Below are 18513 nucleotides of genomic sequence, written 5' to 3'. Positions count from 1 at the left end.
TGTGAATTGAGAATATTTATGCTGTATCTTGGCTATGCTGTAATGTGCCCTTTCTAGGGCAACAAGGAGTCTTGTCTTAGGCCTAGCAGAATGAAAAGATGAGCCTGTGTAACCAATATTCTTGTGACATACTGGAAATGTTATGTTGGGAGTCAGGAGTTATGCTGTAATTCATGCTGCATTTCAGCAGTCTTGGTTGACTTCCTGGAAGATGCAATTTTCTTATATTTAGAATTAGTAATATATTTAAGTTCTATAGAAACAGGGCCTTGGGAAGATCACAAAACATGTTTATATGTGCTGAAATAAGAGTCTTATTTAGCCAATGTGGTGCTGTTTGTTTGATTGGGTGTTTGGCTTTTTCTAAACAATAGCTGGTGGACTGATCAGAACTTTTTCCAAAACTTTCATATAGCAAGATGGGCAGAGTGCAATAAGCAGAAATAGAGATGGCAGAAGTTTGACCATAAAAGTCAACTCATAATGTAGTAACTCCAGAATGAGCAGCAGTTGCAGCCTACGCTCTTTCTGCTGTCAGCACAGAGCTTTCTGGGTCTTCAGCCAGCAGCTCCAAAACCTTGTGTTCCCTACTTCAAGACATATTGATGATGTAACACTGACTGAATGTGTCTTGAATTTCTGGGAAATTAACTAAATAAGTCTTGATTTAAACCAAGTCTAAGTCATAAATATTACATTGCCCATTGTCTTCTAGACTGGTAGATCACACAGGAAAGCATAACTAAGTGCATACCAAACATACAGTGACCTTGGTGAAGAATTTGCTCAAGTCTACTCCTGGACAGCTCTCCCTTAACATTTTGGGGTATTTTTTGGTTCAGGACTTCATTAACTACGGAGTTAATGATCTGTAGCATTAGCTCTGTTCCCTATAAATCTGCAGATCTGGCTGACTTCTTGGTAAAATGTTGTTGTACTTGGTATGTGGTTGCCATCCTGACTGAGCTCTAATAAGTGAACTGAAAATCTCAATAAAAAGGTCATATTTAAAAAGATCTATGTATTCCCCCAAATCCTTTGGCACAGACTTATGTTACTGCCTGTCCATCACACATTCAGACTCAACAGACTCGAGGTGGGAGGTTGTTGTGTTGCAGGATGCTGATGGGCCCAGCAGATGTGTTCTTATCCACTGAATAGAAAGTCCCTGGGACTTTATATAAGTAAAGTGCATTGGTATTACCCACTGGAAGGGTTTTCTCTGCTGGTTCCTGATGTTCTGGGGATAGCAGGTGCAGAAGAAACTCTTTGGCAAAGGTGTCACTGTCAATTGTGTCTCATGTTTGCCTTCTGCTGGTGCCCAAGACAATCAGGGATTTGCACTGCTGTCAGTGTATAGCAGCAGTGGATGTATTTAAGGGCTGGGTCCAGTATCTCCAGTAGTGGAGATAAAAGGCATCATATATGAGAGGCCTCTTTCCCACCTTTGCTTATCCCTCCTGTTACTGGGTAGCCCTTCCTTGGACATTTTGGGTTCGTGTCCTGCTTTAAGTGAAACTTCTCACAAAGTGAGAGCATTTTTTGTGTTTTTCTTGCCTCAAATAGGAGAGTTGCTTTCCTCCTTATGTTTCAGGTGTCTCCCTGGGGCCCTGAAAGAATTAAAAAAGAATGACTGTATCTAGTGGGACTGATGCCCCCTCCTTCCAAAGAGAAAATGGAGCATGCTATGTGGGTGATAATGAGATGAAATGTGGTTAAATGGAGACTTGACTTCAAATAATAATTCCTTTTCACTATACTTATAACTTCACATTTTGTTCCTAGTTCTACAAAAGCACACGTGCTTGACTTTAAAGGTCCCTTCAATCCTGTCGTCAAGCCTTTTTTAGTTGCACAAAGAGAAATATAAAGAGATTCATAGACTCAAAATGTTGTCAAGGAGGTGGGAAGTTCTCTTCTGCCCTCTGTAATCTTTAGGCACCAGACTCACTCATTTATATGAAAAATATATTTATATCAGTAGCATAAAGAGACTATAGGCTGGAAATGAGACTGCTCTGTGTCAGAACCATGTTGTCTCAGCTGCCAGCTGTCTTTGCAGCAGAATTTCTAGCTGAGTTGTAGTCACAGGTAGGAATAGTAATAGAGGCTTTTTCCTGGGCATATTTCCTCTGTTCCAGTGGGAATTAGAGATCTGAGGGGCACAACTAAGAAAAAAAGTAATCATCTTACTCCATTCAAAGTATGTTGAGAATAATCTTACTCAATTTAATGGGTCTTTCTTCCTAGATGGCTCATCCTCAAAACACCTTCTAAGCAAGAATGCTCATAAACCTCCTTTGAGTTAAGTACAATCCCTTAAATTCCCCAAATGATATCTTCCTTTTGAAGATATGAAGCATATTAAATGTGTGGAACCATGTGGTGTTTATAGGAGATCAGGAATACTAGAGAAGGCTGGCATAGCATGTCTGCACTGTCTGTGATAATAGGAGAAGATGCCTCAGGAGCATATGTTATCAGCAGGATCCAGGAGAGATACAGCATCAATGTGTGAGGCGGGGGAGGTAGGATTCCTTCTATTCCCTTTGGTATGGGTGCTGAGTATCAGCTTTTCTTTCCTCCCAAGTCACTATTTTGTCAAGAATGTGAGCACCAACTGGAGAATTCATTGCTCTGTCATTGCTGTCTGTTGAGTTGGAATAATTTTTTTTCTTAATACTTTTAACTCCAAGTGAAATTGAGGATTTCTTCCAAACAAAAAGATAGAACTGCCTTTGTCTCATGTCTGCTGTTCACAAAAGTCATGGGAGTGGGCTTTTGTTCCTGCTTAAGGCAAGGCATTAAGAGCTGTGAGGGCAGTCAGTGGATTTCTTCTCTGTTTTCACTTGCACACACTCAGATGAAGAGCTGAACTCAGTTCTGTTCCTAACCTGTCCTCTTCCTGTCTAGTAACCATCAGCTCCCATGGATGGAGGTAGTTACATTTATGGTTATGAGTACAGGGGATGGATGGGCTTCAGAGTATCGGTACAGATTATTTAACAAGGCTGCAGTAAAAGGTAACTTGATAGCTGACACTGGGGCAGAACTTGACCTGCAAAATCCTAATTACTAATTGATGAGTAAGCATCTTACCTGACTTTCAGCTTCCAGCTCAAGTGTTCAGCAGTGAAAAATATCCTTCTGCTTGTTAAGAAAAGTAAAAAAGGAAAGAACCTGTAAATCATTGGAGATGTGATAAGCATGGAAAATTACAGTGACTGAATAACTACATTTTATTGTTAATGGGGACTTTATTTTTACTTTTATATAGCAAATTCCTAAAATATTTGAAGCACAACTGCATATTTATACTCTATTAAAGTTCTGTCCTTATTTATAAAGGCAATAGAAAACAAACTATTGAACTATGAAGGAGTCTTGTCAATTATTTATATTAAATGAATCAGATGATGTTGTGTATCCCAGACTCTCAAGTGGAAAATCCCATGACAAAAATAGTTTATCACACAACCTGTGGTGGAGGCCCTGTGTCCTCTCTTGGCAGTTTCCAGGAAGGCTGAGACATGGTAGGGAGGTTTTAGCTTAAACAGGGCTAAATAGGGTTTAGCTGGTATGCCTGGATGTGGAGAGGTGATGTAGCTAACAGAGGATTTAGTGAAAGGAGAGCTCAAGAAGGGCTTGCCTTGTGCTAGCTAGAGAAGGGAGAACCATATGGGACTATCTAGAGTGTTGCAGATGATTTGTCCTTTCCAGATATTTTCCAGGGTAAGAAACAAGCTTTGAATAAAGGACAATACCTGGCTGTGGTGTGGTTTCTACTTCCATGTTATAAAGCCACTTCCTACTTACTAAAACTCTATGGAAAGAGTAAATCCCAGGCCTGTTGGTACTGGATATCAGTTGTGCTTGAAACCTCCTTTTGAACACTGCAGCCCTTCTCTCCTCTCCAGATGGAATGGATGGGATCTGCAGCCTCTTGCTCTCTGATACACAGGTGAATGTTGTTTCTGAGGTGCAAAGGGAATGGATTTCCAGCTGATTTTATATGGGGCTATTTGCAATAAAAAAGCATGCAACCAGTGAGTTCAGCACTGCTAATTATCACACAATAAAAATAATAAGAAGTAACAATGATATTATATCTATTATGTAATAAGAACACTAAAGTACCGAATAATGATTAATGTATTATAAAATGTGGAAGGTTTCTTAAGAGTGTTGTAATATGGAAAGTGGGATTTTTTAGTGCAACTGTCAGTACTAGGGTCTTGTGACTGTGTTATGCAGTATGTAAAAGAAATAACCAGTACTTTAAGTGCAAGATATTCCACCATTCACTGTGTACAGAAAACACTATCACAGTAGCTGTCGAATGTTAGCCATCCCTTAGACTTCCCTCTTTTTCTAAAAGCATGATATTTACATGCTTACTTTCCTTATACCAAAGAGACATAGTATCTTTTTTCTTTCCCTCAAAAGGCTTTCTATTTGCATGATTAATATGTTCCTTGCATACTGTGAAGAGGAAATATCTGCTTCACTCTGGTACCTAGGCTGAATCCCCATCGACTATGTTCCAAACTAACATAAGAATTATTTATGTTTGTAACAAAAAGAAGTCTGCTGCTTTGGAGTGTGGTTTTCTTGTTGACATTTTAGAAACTGTTCCAGGCTCTTCTTAATATTTAGACAAACAAATATGTTTGCTTTTTTCTGGTGCTGCTGTTGACATTTCCTAAGGGAATTGCTGTAGATGTTAACAACTTCCCAGCACAGGCATGCTGTAATGGAAGAGTTCTTTGCTTGTGGCCCTGACACAAATTCCCTTTAACTGATGTTTTTGCTGAAAGTAATGTGATTGTGATAACTTATGTGAGTCAGGGTAAATGTGAATCAGTCCTGGCTATTTTGGGGAGCATAAATGTCTGCTAAACTCCTCAGTGTTTTGCTTCTTGCAGATATAACAAGCAGAAGGTACCAATTTATTGTGTGCCTCAGAGCCTCTGTGCTGCACAAATATCTGCAGTGCAGAGCAGGAAGAAGGTCCATGAGGAGCATTGGTAATTGGTGAAGCCTGAAGGCCAGGGAAGCTTGTAACTCTGCCTGCAGAAAATGGTCAGTTTGGGCCTTGGCTAATTTTGGAATCAGTAGCCATGCAAAAGAACCTCAGAGTGGAGTGTGCCCTTGTATGTGTAGTGTGTGCCCCATGGGCAGTGTAGGCTAGACACAGACTGATGTGTGTGGGTTGAACCTGTGCACTGCCATAACTTTACTATCTGGTCAGTACAAACAGAGTGTAATTATGTTAGCTATTAACCCTGGGCTGTCCACTTAAAGAATTTATATAACCTTTTATGGGTGAAGATTTTGAAGACTTTTAAAGCAGGTTGGGTTTTTTTCTGGAATCCCAGATTAAAATTCTGAAGCTCTATATGCAACCAGCCTGTTTAGCATGTGTCTTATTAAAAATGTCTGTGTTGTTCCTACAAGAAGCAGTTAAAGTGTACAATCTTTTAGCAAGACTGTATCTTTTTCTGACTGGTCATGTATTGCAGGTAGGGAATAGATTTTCCTCAAACCCATTGCTGTTTTAAAATCTTTTCAGTTGACAAACATTCCTGTCTCTGGGATTATCCTAACTTCAGTTATTATATTGCCTGCATTTTCAGTGAAAGTGTAGAGAAACTTGCTTGTAAGACAGTCATGCAGCAGCATTTTGGCCCTGTTTGTTCCATTCCTGAGCCCTTCGGCTGAGACTTCAAGAAGCAGTCTTTGTTGGGCTGTGGCTGTTCCCCTGCCTTGAAAAAGAACAAAAACTGTCAGGAAGAAAGATATTCATCCTAAGGGTAGACTCCAGTTACATTAAATAGAATAGCAGCCACTTGGAGATGGGACTGGAAGGCAGCCAAAAGGACACTGAAATTTTTCAATAGTCTGTCCCTATCCCTGTCTTCCAGTGATCAACAGAGAATGTAATTTCAACCTTCAAACTATTCACTGCAACCAAAGGAAACTGAATGCTGTTCTGGCTCTATTTTAAAGAGGTTTGTAACCTAGATGAGGAGATACTCTTCTTTTAAATGTGCATGTTGTTCTACTTTTGCAGTAAATCATTGTGGTTATTACTGCTTATTGATTTAAGTAAATTGTCCTTTTGGCTGTCTTGTTTCATAAGGAGAAAAGTTGACCTTGACCTGTGGATATAACACATTTTCAATTAGTGTTTTGATTAAGGATTTCTCAGATGGTTCTTCCTGCTTGCATCATTAGCTGGAGGCAGTCAGCCAAGTGAAGTCATGTTTTGAGGCATTTGTGTCGTGACAAGATCAAATGGCTTTCCTTGTAATGCCTGCAAAAGGCTTTAACTGTGTGCTGTACCTTCTTTATGAAAATCTCTCAGATTTATGTATGTAAAGGCTTGATGGCCTGTGACTTCTAGCAATATTGCAGCCTCATGAACCTCCAGCAATTTCAGGCATGTATTTCCAGTATCATTTTCCCCTTCCTTGAGAGAAATCTCTGCACCCACATGCCACTATAGAGAGATGTAACCCATTGAGCTGGGTGGGTCCTCTCAGCTAAAATAAGATCAGAAATAGCTGTCAGACTAGGTCTGCTGCCACCTGGTTTCAGGCACTACTCTTCTTTCCCAGTGGAATCTCTATGAATGTCTCCCAAGGAAGAGAAGAAGCCGAGGCCTTTTAATTTAAAACGTTGCATTTTAGTAAAACCAGGGATATGGGAATATAAGAAAAATAAGAAATTGCATTATGTAGGTAAAAATCTCATTCCTACTGTCAGATATTTGGGAAATTTTAAAAATTATATATATTCTAATATTTGTGCAGTGCAGTTTTTCTGTTTTTCTCTCCTTTTGAAATTTAGAGTTATATTTGTATGCTATTAAAAAACCCAACCCCCTGTCCCTGTTTTTCTACACATAATGGTAGTGAAATAGTTGCTAGGATAGGAAATAGATAGGAAAGCAGAGAGGTGAGAGGTGTTCTCTCTGAGTATGCTTTGGATGTGAAGAAGTAGAGGTGACATTTGGCCTCAGAAAGACGATCTGTAGGATTCAGGAATTGGGAATGATAGGTACAATAAGTATACACTCTCAGCTTCCCACAAAGTGGCCTGCCCTTTTTTGTGAGTAGGTGTCAAGTACAGGATAGCTAAATGTTCTGCTGCCCAGGTCATGGGAGAGTGCCACAAAGTATGGCACTTGTTATGAGGTGTATGGGGTGTTACACAAATGTGGAGTATTATCTAAAGTACCCAGTGACCATGGCTGGTTATTATGAAGAGCAGCGGTTGCCACTGTGAGTGGTACATTAGCTTCAACAGAAACTACTTGGTGCATTCAAGAGTAAAATAATGTCCTTCAGTTTTTTCCTTAGTTTAGGAAGGGCAGCTTTCTGCCATGCAAAAAATCTGGATTACAGCATGTTCAGGGCTAATGTGCTCTTCAGGATGGATAGTTTTATCCAATCATTTTTTTAAAATGTTTGGCAGATAGAGGTGAAAGAGCCATCTAATATCCACCTTTGAATGCAGTATTTAGTAAACATACTGAATCGAGTGTATGGCACAGATTTCTGTCTCTTACTGTGCTTGTGCAGAGTCTTTTGCTGTTAAAGACCATGACAGATGTTTTCTGTAATGTGGATGGCATGGCTTGCTGTCATGGGGATCCTGGACTTAAAAAGGGTACTGCTGTTATCCATGCCTGTCTTGTGGGTGCTTTGGGAGAAGAGAGCTTTGTTCAGCAAGAACTGCATCTTACACCTCAGTGCCACACAGACCTGCAGATGCTAATGACTTCCTAATCTGTTTGTCATTAAATTTTCTATTATTATTCTTTTCTGAGCACAACTAGTTCATTGTAAGTACTCTGCTTTTTTTTTTTTCCACTGTGCTACAGCGAATAATGAGGGCCAAGAAGAAGACTGAATGAATAAAGAAAGGAGATGGAGAAAAGAGAGGTGAAAGGAGAGAAAGTGAATGAAAATTAGGGACAGAGAAGTTACATATGTATAAATATTTTGACAGCTCTAGAAAAATGAGTAGACTCAGGACTATTTATTAAGGTAAGACATAGGACGATAGAAATTGCAACTTTTAAAATATGGGGAAAACATTCCAGGTGTCTTACATCATAGTTATAAGTTTTAGGGGTTTTTTTAAGTGTTTCAATTTAGAAAATAAAATTGAAGTAAAAATAGAAAAAGGAAAACTGAATAGTGGACCACAGAATGAAGAAGGTGACTGAAAAGGAAGAAAACCAGAGAGGGAAGGCTACCTAAATCCACTTTGCCCTAGTGCATTTTATGTTCTGAGTCATACTTAGTGCCCCAAACATTTTAAAGAATTTAAAAGGTGATTGTTTATGACTACTGAAAATGCATGTATTTTTTACACAAAAAGTTAATTAACGTGTGGAGCTGATATCAGAGGCAAAATTTCTAGGGAATTCAGAAGGCCTTCACATTTATCAGCAGTAAAGAAACACCAAGGATTTTGTGAAGACAGTGTAATGTTTCTTCTAAGGATTACAGGAAAAATTTCCATTGCTCAAGGGGTGAAACTTCTGGCTAACAATGGTCTGGAAAGAGCTTTCCTTGGGTTTTTCATGGGTGCTGGCTGCTTGTCAGTAATAGGACTGCTATTCTCACAGTGGTTTTGTAAACTGATTTTTGTGGTGTTTTAGTTCTTGTTATGCTATGGGGCTAAATCATACAACTCGTGCTAGAAAAAAGTGGCAGAAAGTGATAAACCATTCTGAAAACATTATGATCAGCCAAGGTCACTTCTGAAGTCATGACTGAGCAAAAGGGGGACGGCAGACATCATAGTTACAGCCCACCACTCCATTCACTTTCCATTTCTGCAGTGAAGGAAAGCTTTTTAGATGAAGGTCTAATGAGTCACCTTAGCTGGCATTTCATCTGCCATAATAATGGACCACAATCAAAACATGATAATTTATATTCTGTATGAGGTGTTTAAGTAGAACTGAATGAACATTTACTCACCAGATGAAGAGATATATTGCTATTTTTGCCTCTTTTGTTTTAGTTTTTCTTGGGTCATAAAGACCCTTTTTATTTCAACATAGAACTACTTCATCTAATAGAGGAGTTTTTGATTTTTTTTTTCTGATCATTTGTACTTGTTGTTAAACAATAGTTACATGTTTGCTTCATTGGGCTAATGAAAGGAGAGTTGAGGTTTCAATGCTGAAGTGCTGCTTTATTACTGCTTCCTGCAGAGCCATCTCCATCATATGTTTGCTCTTTGATTTGCCAATTCTTTTTAATATATTATGTGTCACCTGGAAGTGGAGTGGGGTTGTTCCAGTTTTCTTGATTTCTTTCATTAAAATTACTGACTTTTAAACTCTCTCTTGGAGTTTAATAATAGCCACTTTTGATATAGTAGCAAAAAAAGGCCTAGACCTTTAAGATATTCCAAAGAGGCTATAAAACAGACTATCAGATTACTGTTCACTTGAAATGATCACAGTGATAGAGAGATTAAAAGAAATTTGCATAACTCTTCAAACAGGAAAAGGAAAAGACAAGATTGATATCATGATACCAAACATGACATCGAAGAGCTTCGAATTTATTTTCTCACAGTTCTTTCTGGCCTGCTGGATTAGTGGAGGACAAACCATGCTGGACCCACTTCTTCCTTTAGGTTCTGATTTTCATCTGGAGAAAGGATACTTGAATTGATCTGGTTATTTCATGCTTGCAAACCATGATTACTTGAGAGTATGATTTACAGTTAAGAACCATAATGGCATAAAATTTAAGCAGTCAGAAAAACACTGGATTAAATGTAATGTCACATTGGAAGAGCTAATTCCTGATGCACTGTTGAATCTTAAATTCACTTGGGTAACGAAGAAGAATGTAACTCAAAGAAGAAAGAAAGCACTACCTTTTCCCCCGTGAGCAAGCTAGCAGAGAATTTTCACAGCCTTCCTTCCACTTTGTCTGGACATAAAATAGTTACATAAAAATGTAGGAGTAATAAAGTATTCCATATGCAAGATGAAATTCATATATCTGATTTTTTTTCTGACTGACATATATGCTTGGTATATATGCTTCTTTTCATACATGTTTAGTAGTGTAGAGCAGATCCCTGGAAGGTAGAGGAAAGAATGTGAAAACTGATGAAGTGAAGAGAATTCAAAGAAGGAAAATGAAGAATGGATTAAGAAATTTTGGATTTACAAATTATGGAGGTAATTTGAGTCCATGAGAATATGGTAATGCTTCCCAGTGGCTGTACCCCAAGATACCAAATATATCTTTATTCCTGTTTCTGGTCCCCACTGTCCCTTCACATGCATTGCTGTGATGGTTTGACAGGAAATATGTTTTCTGGGATGCTGTGGTCAGGCCAATGGGTGCTCAGATTTTAATATTGGCACCTAGTGTGGCCATTGGGACATTGGATCCGCCTTTGAGAACACGGGGCTAAAGCAGGACTCTCGCCTGGGAGGCTCTCTTGGGTTCTGGTCAGGGAAAGGTTCAGAGCTGCCCTGCCCGGCTGCGGGCTGGGCGGGGCAGGGGCAGCCATGCGGCCGGGTGAGGTAGGCCGGGCCTGGACAGAAGGGAGGGGAAGGCCCCTGCAGGATGGAAGGGTGGAGGAGCACTGAGAGGCCCCTGCAGGATGGAAGGGTGGAGGAGCACTGAGAGGCATCGGGCAGCCACCCTCTCCCCCAGGAGAGACAGAGAGTGACCCTGTGCCTGTGCTTGTGCCACCTTGAAATTTAATAGTGGCCAGCCGAGAAGGAGAAGGCGGGGGGGTGGTGTGAGAAGGTGCCCGGCTGGGCAGCCGTGGGAGTTCTGGACAGACAGAGCCTCAGATTTTTAACCCTTTTCTTGGATGATGGAAACCTTACAAATGCTAATCCTCCTGGAGCTGAATGAGAAGAGAGATAGAGATAAGAGGAAATGGGCCATGAGAGAAATAGAGAAGAACTCAGGTGGAAGAGATGATGGAGTAGCTTATGCTGGACTCTTTGTGTGTAGCCATGGACAGAGCCATGTTTCCTTGTGATACAGGGACTGCATTCTAGGGGGAGGCAATGCCTCAGGACCAAGAGGGTTCGGGGTGGGTACCCCTCGGCCCTGGGGGTGAAAAATATGGGGGGAACAGATGTCCCAAAGTTGAGACAGTGCCTTTTTGGAGTGGGACAAAGCATCTTTAAAAGTCAACCCTAGAAGCAGCTCCGGTCTGTCTTCAGTGGTGAGAGCGCTGGACATGAAAGGAAGAGGTCACCATTGGCACAAGAAGGACTCCTTCTCCTCTTGATGAACTGAGGATTGAGTGTTCTGAAGGGTGGTGCCGGACCGAGAGTCGATGATTTGGGGGATGTATTGTATTGGGAATTTGGTGGGCAAGAGGAGGAGATGTATTTCTGAAGTTTTCATTTTCCTTGTGTGGTTTTTTTTTCCCTTTCCCTTGTAGTTTAGTTAATAATTTTTTTTTTCTAAGTGGGAGCCTGCTTTGCTTATTCCTGGTCACATCTCACAGCAGAAACCAGGGCGAGGGTATTCTGCATTGTGCCAGTGTCAAACCATGACAATTGCCCAGTGAGTTAACACTGGGCTTTCTGGTCATGAGATTAGACCTTCATCTAAAAGTTATAGATTAATGCTAAATTCCAGCAGTGAATAGTTTTGGGTAATACAAGAGAGGGAAGTCCATTCTCTTTGTAGGCAAAAAGTTCATTTAAATATAGTTTCTGATAGGAATTACTTCAGAAAAAAAAAGAGCCTCATTCCCAAAGGAAATTACCACAGCATCTAGTTTGATAAGGAAGTTTTAATTTTCCTGCACTGGATGTAATCTTACAAAATTGCCAAGAATTTTGCTGCTGATGTTAGCAGAAGCAAGTTCAATGCCTGGATGATTTCTTTGTTAATTGATGTTACTGCTCAGAATTATCTCCTTATTGTAGCTTGACTTCATTCTTTCTCTTTTGTTTTTTATCACAATTTATGATGGCAAAAAAGGTTCAGAAATGTTTATTAAATCTGTTCCTCTGCCACTTTAAAACTGTTAACCATGTTCCATCTTTATAATGATGGCTTAAATACCCTTTTCTGTCAGACTTCTTTTCTAATGCTTCCTTTCTGGATGGACCAATAAAATGGTTCTAAGGGAATGTACGAACATATTAGGGGAAAGTTTTTTTTCTCCTCAGTATCTCCAAGAAGCCAGCCCCACTTCTGGAGCAGGAACACTATGATAATATATCACAGGCTTGTTATATCAATTACTGTATATCACAAGCTGCTAAGGTCTTGTTTTACAAAAAGGCTGCCAGTTGTAATGGCACTTTGAGGATATTTAATAGCACTCATGCAGAACCCACTTCGTCAGTGCTTTATAGTATGTGAGATAACAGCTCAATAAACACTCCAGGCCAGCCAGAACTGAACATTAAATACGAAATTTAAAATACTTCATTTGTTTCTTGCCAAAAGTATTGGACACAGACAATGCCTTTACAACTCCTGCAGGGTTAGGATTTGAGTTTTGTTACTTAGAAAAATATTGATTTGCAACATTAATTGCAAGCTGACTTCAAATTATTTTAGTAAAAATACTGCCTTTGCAGAATCAGGTTTTAAACCAACAAACACACATGACCATTTATTGCTCATGGAATAGGATTAGAATCATTATTAGAATCACTGGAATATGGTACAAACTTAGCATTCTGACTTCAAAAGCAATTGCATGTTTAGGCAATTCTACATTTTCTTAAAGCCAAGCAAAGCTGATTCCACATGACAGTGGTTTTAATGAGGCTCAATAAACAGTACAGTTTGTAACCTCAGGCCAACTGCTGAGCAGAAGCCAAGAGCAGTGCTACAGCTTTAGTGAACCCATTACTGTGAAAGATGCTGGATCCTGGAGCAGCCTGAGTCACTCATTGCACAAGAGATGAAGCTCCAATAAATAAAAATGAATATCTAACGTGACGGGTGACAACTTCATGCAAACGTGATTTTCTCTGATTTGACAGTGCCTTGATAAAGTCTTAAAGCATGTGGCTTACTAGCAACCATTTAAATTTTTAGCCATTGAATTTTCTGTTTTACTTGCAGACATTAGTATTTGGGGCTTGTGGTTTCCTATAGGTATTGAAAAATTGCTTTGCTTATGTATTGAGCCTAATTCTCAGAGCTACTCAAGATCTAGAACAGCTTCTATAAACTGTTAGAGTAGTTAAGAGTTCTGAAATGCATATGTTTTCTTTGCCAATTTATGGTTATTTTTTATCAAATTATTTTAAAGATGAATTGATATAGGCTGTTTCCTACCCTTAGGGCTGATCTTAGACCATGTTCCCCCACCAGCACATTCACTGACCTGGAGCCCCATGAGAACAATCTGCATCCCCTGTGAACGAGGTGAGGAAATGCGAGTTAAAGAACCACCAGAGGCAGCATAACTCCTCTTTTAAGGTGCTATGGCTCTCTTAGCCTTTATGGAAATATTTCTAAAGGGTATCTGAAAATACAGTATAAATGGGTTTAGGGGCTAAAAAGAATAGAAGAGCAGAACTGAGATATTTAGTCTTGAAGTGAACAGGGAGGCTGAACCAACTCTATGGATGGTTTATACACCAAAAGCAAAGACCAAAATAAACAGAAGAGTTGGCAGCACAGGACAAAAAAAAATTGGTCTTGTACAAGAAAATAGTTAGAAATTAGTTTATGTTGCTGGGAATAGTATAGTATGTACTGGGTAATGCTTGGACTTGATCTTAAATGTCTTTTCCAACCTAAATGATTCTGTGACTTTGCATGATGTGCTGGACTGTTTATTCATATTTCCCTGAGATAATCTTATCAAAACCCCTTAAATCTAAGCAGTTAATCATGTTTGCCAAAGTTGTGATTCTTATATAAGTTTTACCTGTCATCTTTGCAAAGTTGCTGAATCACAGTTTAAAAGAGGTTAATGCTGAAGTATAAGCTGATAACATTTACCATTTATGCTTTTGATCTTCAGCCTAGTAAGACAGCAGAAAAAGATGTTAAGATAACACAAAGCTAGTGCAAAAAGATTCTGCAATCAGATTCTGTTCCTTATTTAGTGCAGTTAAATTACCAAATGGCAACAACAAAGATTAGGTTGTCATCTGCTAACATTTATTTCAGTGGGAAACAGGAAAAATGCACTGTTAAAAAGTAATATCAGAAACACTAGGGATTTACAGAGATATAAAGAGGCAGATAAACACAACAAAAATCAATATGGTTAGTATCCTCAGCTCTATCTCCACTTTCCAGAATGATATAGTTTCTATTTACAGTTGGGAAATATGTCCTCAAATACTGGTGGCATTGCAAGAAATATTTTGAGGAACAGTCAACATCATCACACAGACCATGAAGGGACAAACCACAGCTTTTAATCAATGGAGGAAGAGAAATTAGTGTTGCTGATATACTATTCTCCCTTACAAGGTGGCAGGCCTGATACAGTGCAGACTGCTATGTCTGAGCCAAGGCATGAAATGCAAAGCCAACTTTGAATGGGTACATCAAACACTTGGAGTTCAGGCAGCAGGATCCATACTGTGAGATTAAACAAGGGTTGCTAGTTTGGTTTTGCAAGCAGATTGACTGGTGGTATTTGAAATTGTTTTATAAGTGGTTATCTTTCATGTTTCTTCATAGAAATATGGAGAGACTGGCATGAAAATTATTTTGTATCATTTTATAGTGTAACTTCCTGTTGAGTGTTCTTGCCAGGTTAAAATACACATATAGAAGAAAATGGTCATGGTCATCTTCCTAGCCTGTGGTAAATCAGAGGCTTTATAGGCCTAAAGCTATATATATATAAAAAAAAAAAATGTAGGTAACTGATCATAACATATTATTCAGGACTAATGCTAAATCTGGACTTTACAGTATCTTGTTTTCTAAAGAATTTGGCACCTAATGTCTTTTTCAGTGTTGGTATTCCTGCACTCAGGATAAGTGATTGCTGACCTAGGGAAAGAAATGGGGCATCTGTGCAGAGCTCCAGAATTTCAATGGCTCCACATTACATGTTGCTGGCTTATTTACTGAGTCATAATTTATTGGTGTTGGCCATCTCTGTAAAAGTTTAAAAGTACAAAAAAGTTAAACAGACAATAAATCCAGAACCTGATCCCTTCTGATGCATATCTGTAGGTTCTGTGGCCAGTTTTCCTGAAGGTACCCTATGGGGAATCAAGGATCACTCCAATTTTTTTTGTTGTACCTTGTGATGTATTCCTACCACTGTGATAATCGAGAGATGAAATAATTTGGTTTTGAGTCAAAATTGATGAGGCACATATAATAGTCCATGCCAGGCCTCAGAGTTTTTCATGTAGTGAAAGATCTCTCCCTACTTTTCATTGGTATCCCCCATGTTTGTGGTGCCTGGGACAGATTTCGAGTGGGTGTGGAAATTGTGCTGGTGGAGGTCTTGTCACATGGCACATATGATCATGCTCACTGCTGCCTGAAATCCCCTACTCACAGCCAGATGGGGGGGATAAGCTACCCTTGTACCACCCTTTGCTGTGCTAACAAGGCCATGCAGGAGGATATCTCACTAATCCATCTAGGGTGGATTGATGGTACCAGGAATGGAGGGAAAGGAGGGCTGGCTGTTGATATCTTTATTGATTTAATCTCCTTTGCCTTGAGAGTCTCAAGCTCATATCTGTGCACTTCAGTTATTAAAAATTATGTTTTAAGTTCCTAACTGCAGGTAAGCTTTTGAGTGAATGGTATAAATTTCATGATCAAAGCATGAGCTTTATTTTTTCAAAACGACGTACAGGCTTCAGTGAATTGTTCCTGTGTCTGCTGAAGCTTCTCTCTCATTCTGAATAGCAGAGAAATAACAATCTTTCTTTTTTTCCTCTCCAATGAGATTTGCTGTTTGGTTGATATTCCTTTTGAAAGGAAGCTCAGGTATAAAAGCCTGGGAAAATGATAACATGGAAAAAAATATTTTCTATCAGTCTCCATGAACTTTACTGTTCTGAGTAGAAGGGCTTCATTTGGCCTAAGCAGCTGTCCTAGACTACTGCAAACTGGTAACTGAGTGCAAAATTAATACTGTTTTGTTAAATTGTCACTTGAGTAGTTGCTGTTGTACAGCCATTTTTCTGCCGCTGTTGTGATTGTTTCTCAAATAAGGTTTGTTTATTTATTTAAATCCTGATTTTTACATGCAATAAATGAGAGACAGCTCTCACTGCTGGGTGAAGACAGAACTTCAGAATGGAGTCAGATACTTTGAAGTATTTTTAACTTTAGTAGTTCCTTTTTAACCAGAGAGTAGAAGATGCTCACAAGAAAGGTTGGACTGCAAAAGACCTAACACTCTACCTAGGCAGTCTAAGGCCATAAGTGTTTGTGGAAGTTGATGCTACCCTGTTACAGAGAAGCATAGCTTCAACTCCAGTTGAGAATCTTGTCTGTAGCATTTTTGCCTTAAGATAGGTTTACTTTTAGGGAATGTTTTAGCCTTAGGCCTTTTTTAGCCTGTTTTATATGTGGATAGTAATGGTGGCATCAGTGAGTCTGATCATCAATTGTTAATTAATTTTCTAATTATTTCTAATAAGAGTATAAAAAAGAAAAATATCATAGTAAAAAACCCTGTCATACTTTATTAAACAAGCTGACCCTCTAATTTTCCTGTTTCTTCAAGAACTGTAAAAATGTCAGTTTAAATTAGATTGCAGTTTATTGATGGACTGCTAAATATAGTAACCATTCCATCCTGTTTGAATGCCAAAATCTTGAGCTATACCACAACATCCTGATCAGCATTTCTACCACAGCTAAAGCAAAGCTTTAGCACAGGTACCTGCACTGAGAGAGTCTGGATTTAGAATCCCTTATACCTGAACATTTGTAACTAAATCAGTTCAGGATTGATTAGCTGAAATGCTTATGCACAATATTTCACACCCAGATGAACGGTTTTGCCGCAGCGTTTGCTGCTGTGATGGCAGAGACTGTGCTGGGAGCCTTGCAGTCCCTGTGGGGCACATGTCCCACACTGTAGGGGCACAGCAGCAGCTGATGTGCTGCCTCTGCAGAAGGAAAAAGGTGTTTTTACTCTCCCTTGATGAGCCAGACCCTGCTAGGAGAGGAGAAGGAGCCGGTGCTGCGGGCTAGAGGCGTGGTAGCACAGGCAGCCCATAGCTCTGTGAGCAAAGCAGTTTGTCAGAGCCTGGCAGAGCTTCAGCTGAGGGGTAATGTAAGAGACAGTGTTCCACGAAACTTTGAAATAAAGAGCAGAGAACAAGCATGGTGATGGCTCCCTTCCTCTTCCCATTTCTCTTGAATGTGAGTTAGCTGCCACCTAGAAGATCTGAAGGATATGGAAAGAAGAAAATTACACAAAATAGTGTAGCAGTTACCATCTTCTATCCTGAAATGTGTAGAGCCAGACAATCCTCAGAGGTGATTCAGAGAAGAGTTCAATTCATTTATATTTGAAGGGGAACTAGAGTTTTTGATATTTGTATCTGATTTTTTAAAAGGAACGTGTGGTCTTCATCTGAGTGCTGGCTGCTGACAGGCAGCAGAGGAGCAGCAGCAGCACAGCTGGAGGAGGTGGCATTTAGTTATGGGGCATTTGCTGCTGCTCACTTCTCCACTGTGAATCCATGAGGATGCTGGTTGTACTGAATAAAGGAGGATAGGGATGCTCAGTCACCTGCATAGCTCAGCCTCCAGCATCAAGAGTTACACTGAAAATGACATTGAAGTGGCATTGCCATTACCTGAAGGCAAGGAGATGAATAATGACATTAAAATGATGAAAGGAAATAAAAGGATTTTATGGATAAGGGTCACAGTTAGAGGTCTAGATGTGTGTCCATTTGATGGAAGGTGGAAGGGGAAGAGGAGCTGAAGGCAGAGCTGATCCTGCTAACCCCCCAAAAAAAGGGCAGTTAAAGCAGTCAGGTAATTTCATATCACCAAAGTGATATGAAAAGTGTGGCAGGTTCACAGTCACAGTGCTGGCTTTGCTGCCACTGTCTCCCAGTGGTCAGAGGCACAGTGAATAGCTGTTTCCTTCTCCTACCCAGCCAAACCCCAGCACCCTCTGAATTAGCAAAATCCCAAGCTGCCTCATTCCTGTGTGGCATTGCTTTGACATAAATTGGCTCAGAGGAAAAAAGCAAAATGAACTAACCAGTAAGGTGAAACAATGCCACTAATAACTATAAATTGTCAGCTATCAGCTGTCCTGAGAAATTCTGAATCAAGTACCTGCACCAGCTTCTGTTATTAAAATCATGTTGTAAATGCAGACTTGGATTTTGGAAATTAAAAATGAGTAGTGATACAGGAGCAATTGTGGCTGCAGAAGAAAATATAAGTAGTTTCATGACTACATATGGTCTATGTTTTCAATAGTGCCTATTGGTAATAGGAAGGTAAAAAGAATCTGTGGAGTTGAAGACGGTGCAGCAGAGCATAGTGTCTCAAAACCTCACCT

At 39.6% G+C, this 18513-nt stretch overlaps 1 protein-coding gene across 14 annotated transcripts in view; it reads left to right on the top strand.

Annotated features, from left to right (window-relative positions):
- Window positions 1-18513, top strand: part of OXR1 (oxidation resistance 1) — a 355346-nt gene that overhangs the window by 143199 nt on the left and 193634 nt on the right. The window contains exon 2 of one of the 14 annotated variants that reach the window (XM_036378724.2): window positions 13326-13409. The exons of the other annotated variants lie outside the window; for them this stretch is intronic. The gene's annotated coding sequence lies outside the window, so the exon portion shown is untranslated. The remainder of the gene's footprint in view (window positions 1-13325; window positions 13410-18513) is intronic. 14 annotated transcript variants of the gene reach the window in all.

Source organism: Molothrus ater, chromosome 1 (assembly GCF_012460135.2).
Source record: "Molothrus ater isolate BHLD 08-10-18 breed brown headed cowbird chromosome 1, BPBGC_Mater_1.1, whole genome shotgun sequence".
Taxonomy (NCBI): Eukaryota; Metazoa; Chordata; class Aves; order Passeriformes; family Icteridae; genus Molothrus; species Molothrus ater.
Note: the sequence above shows the minus strand (reverse complement) of the source record. Positions and strands in the feature narration are given on the sequence as shown.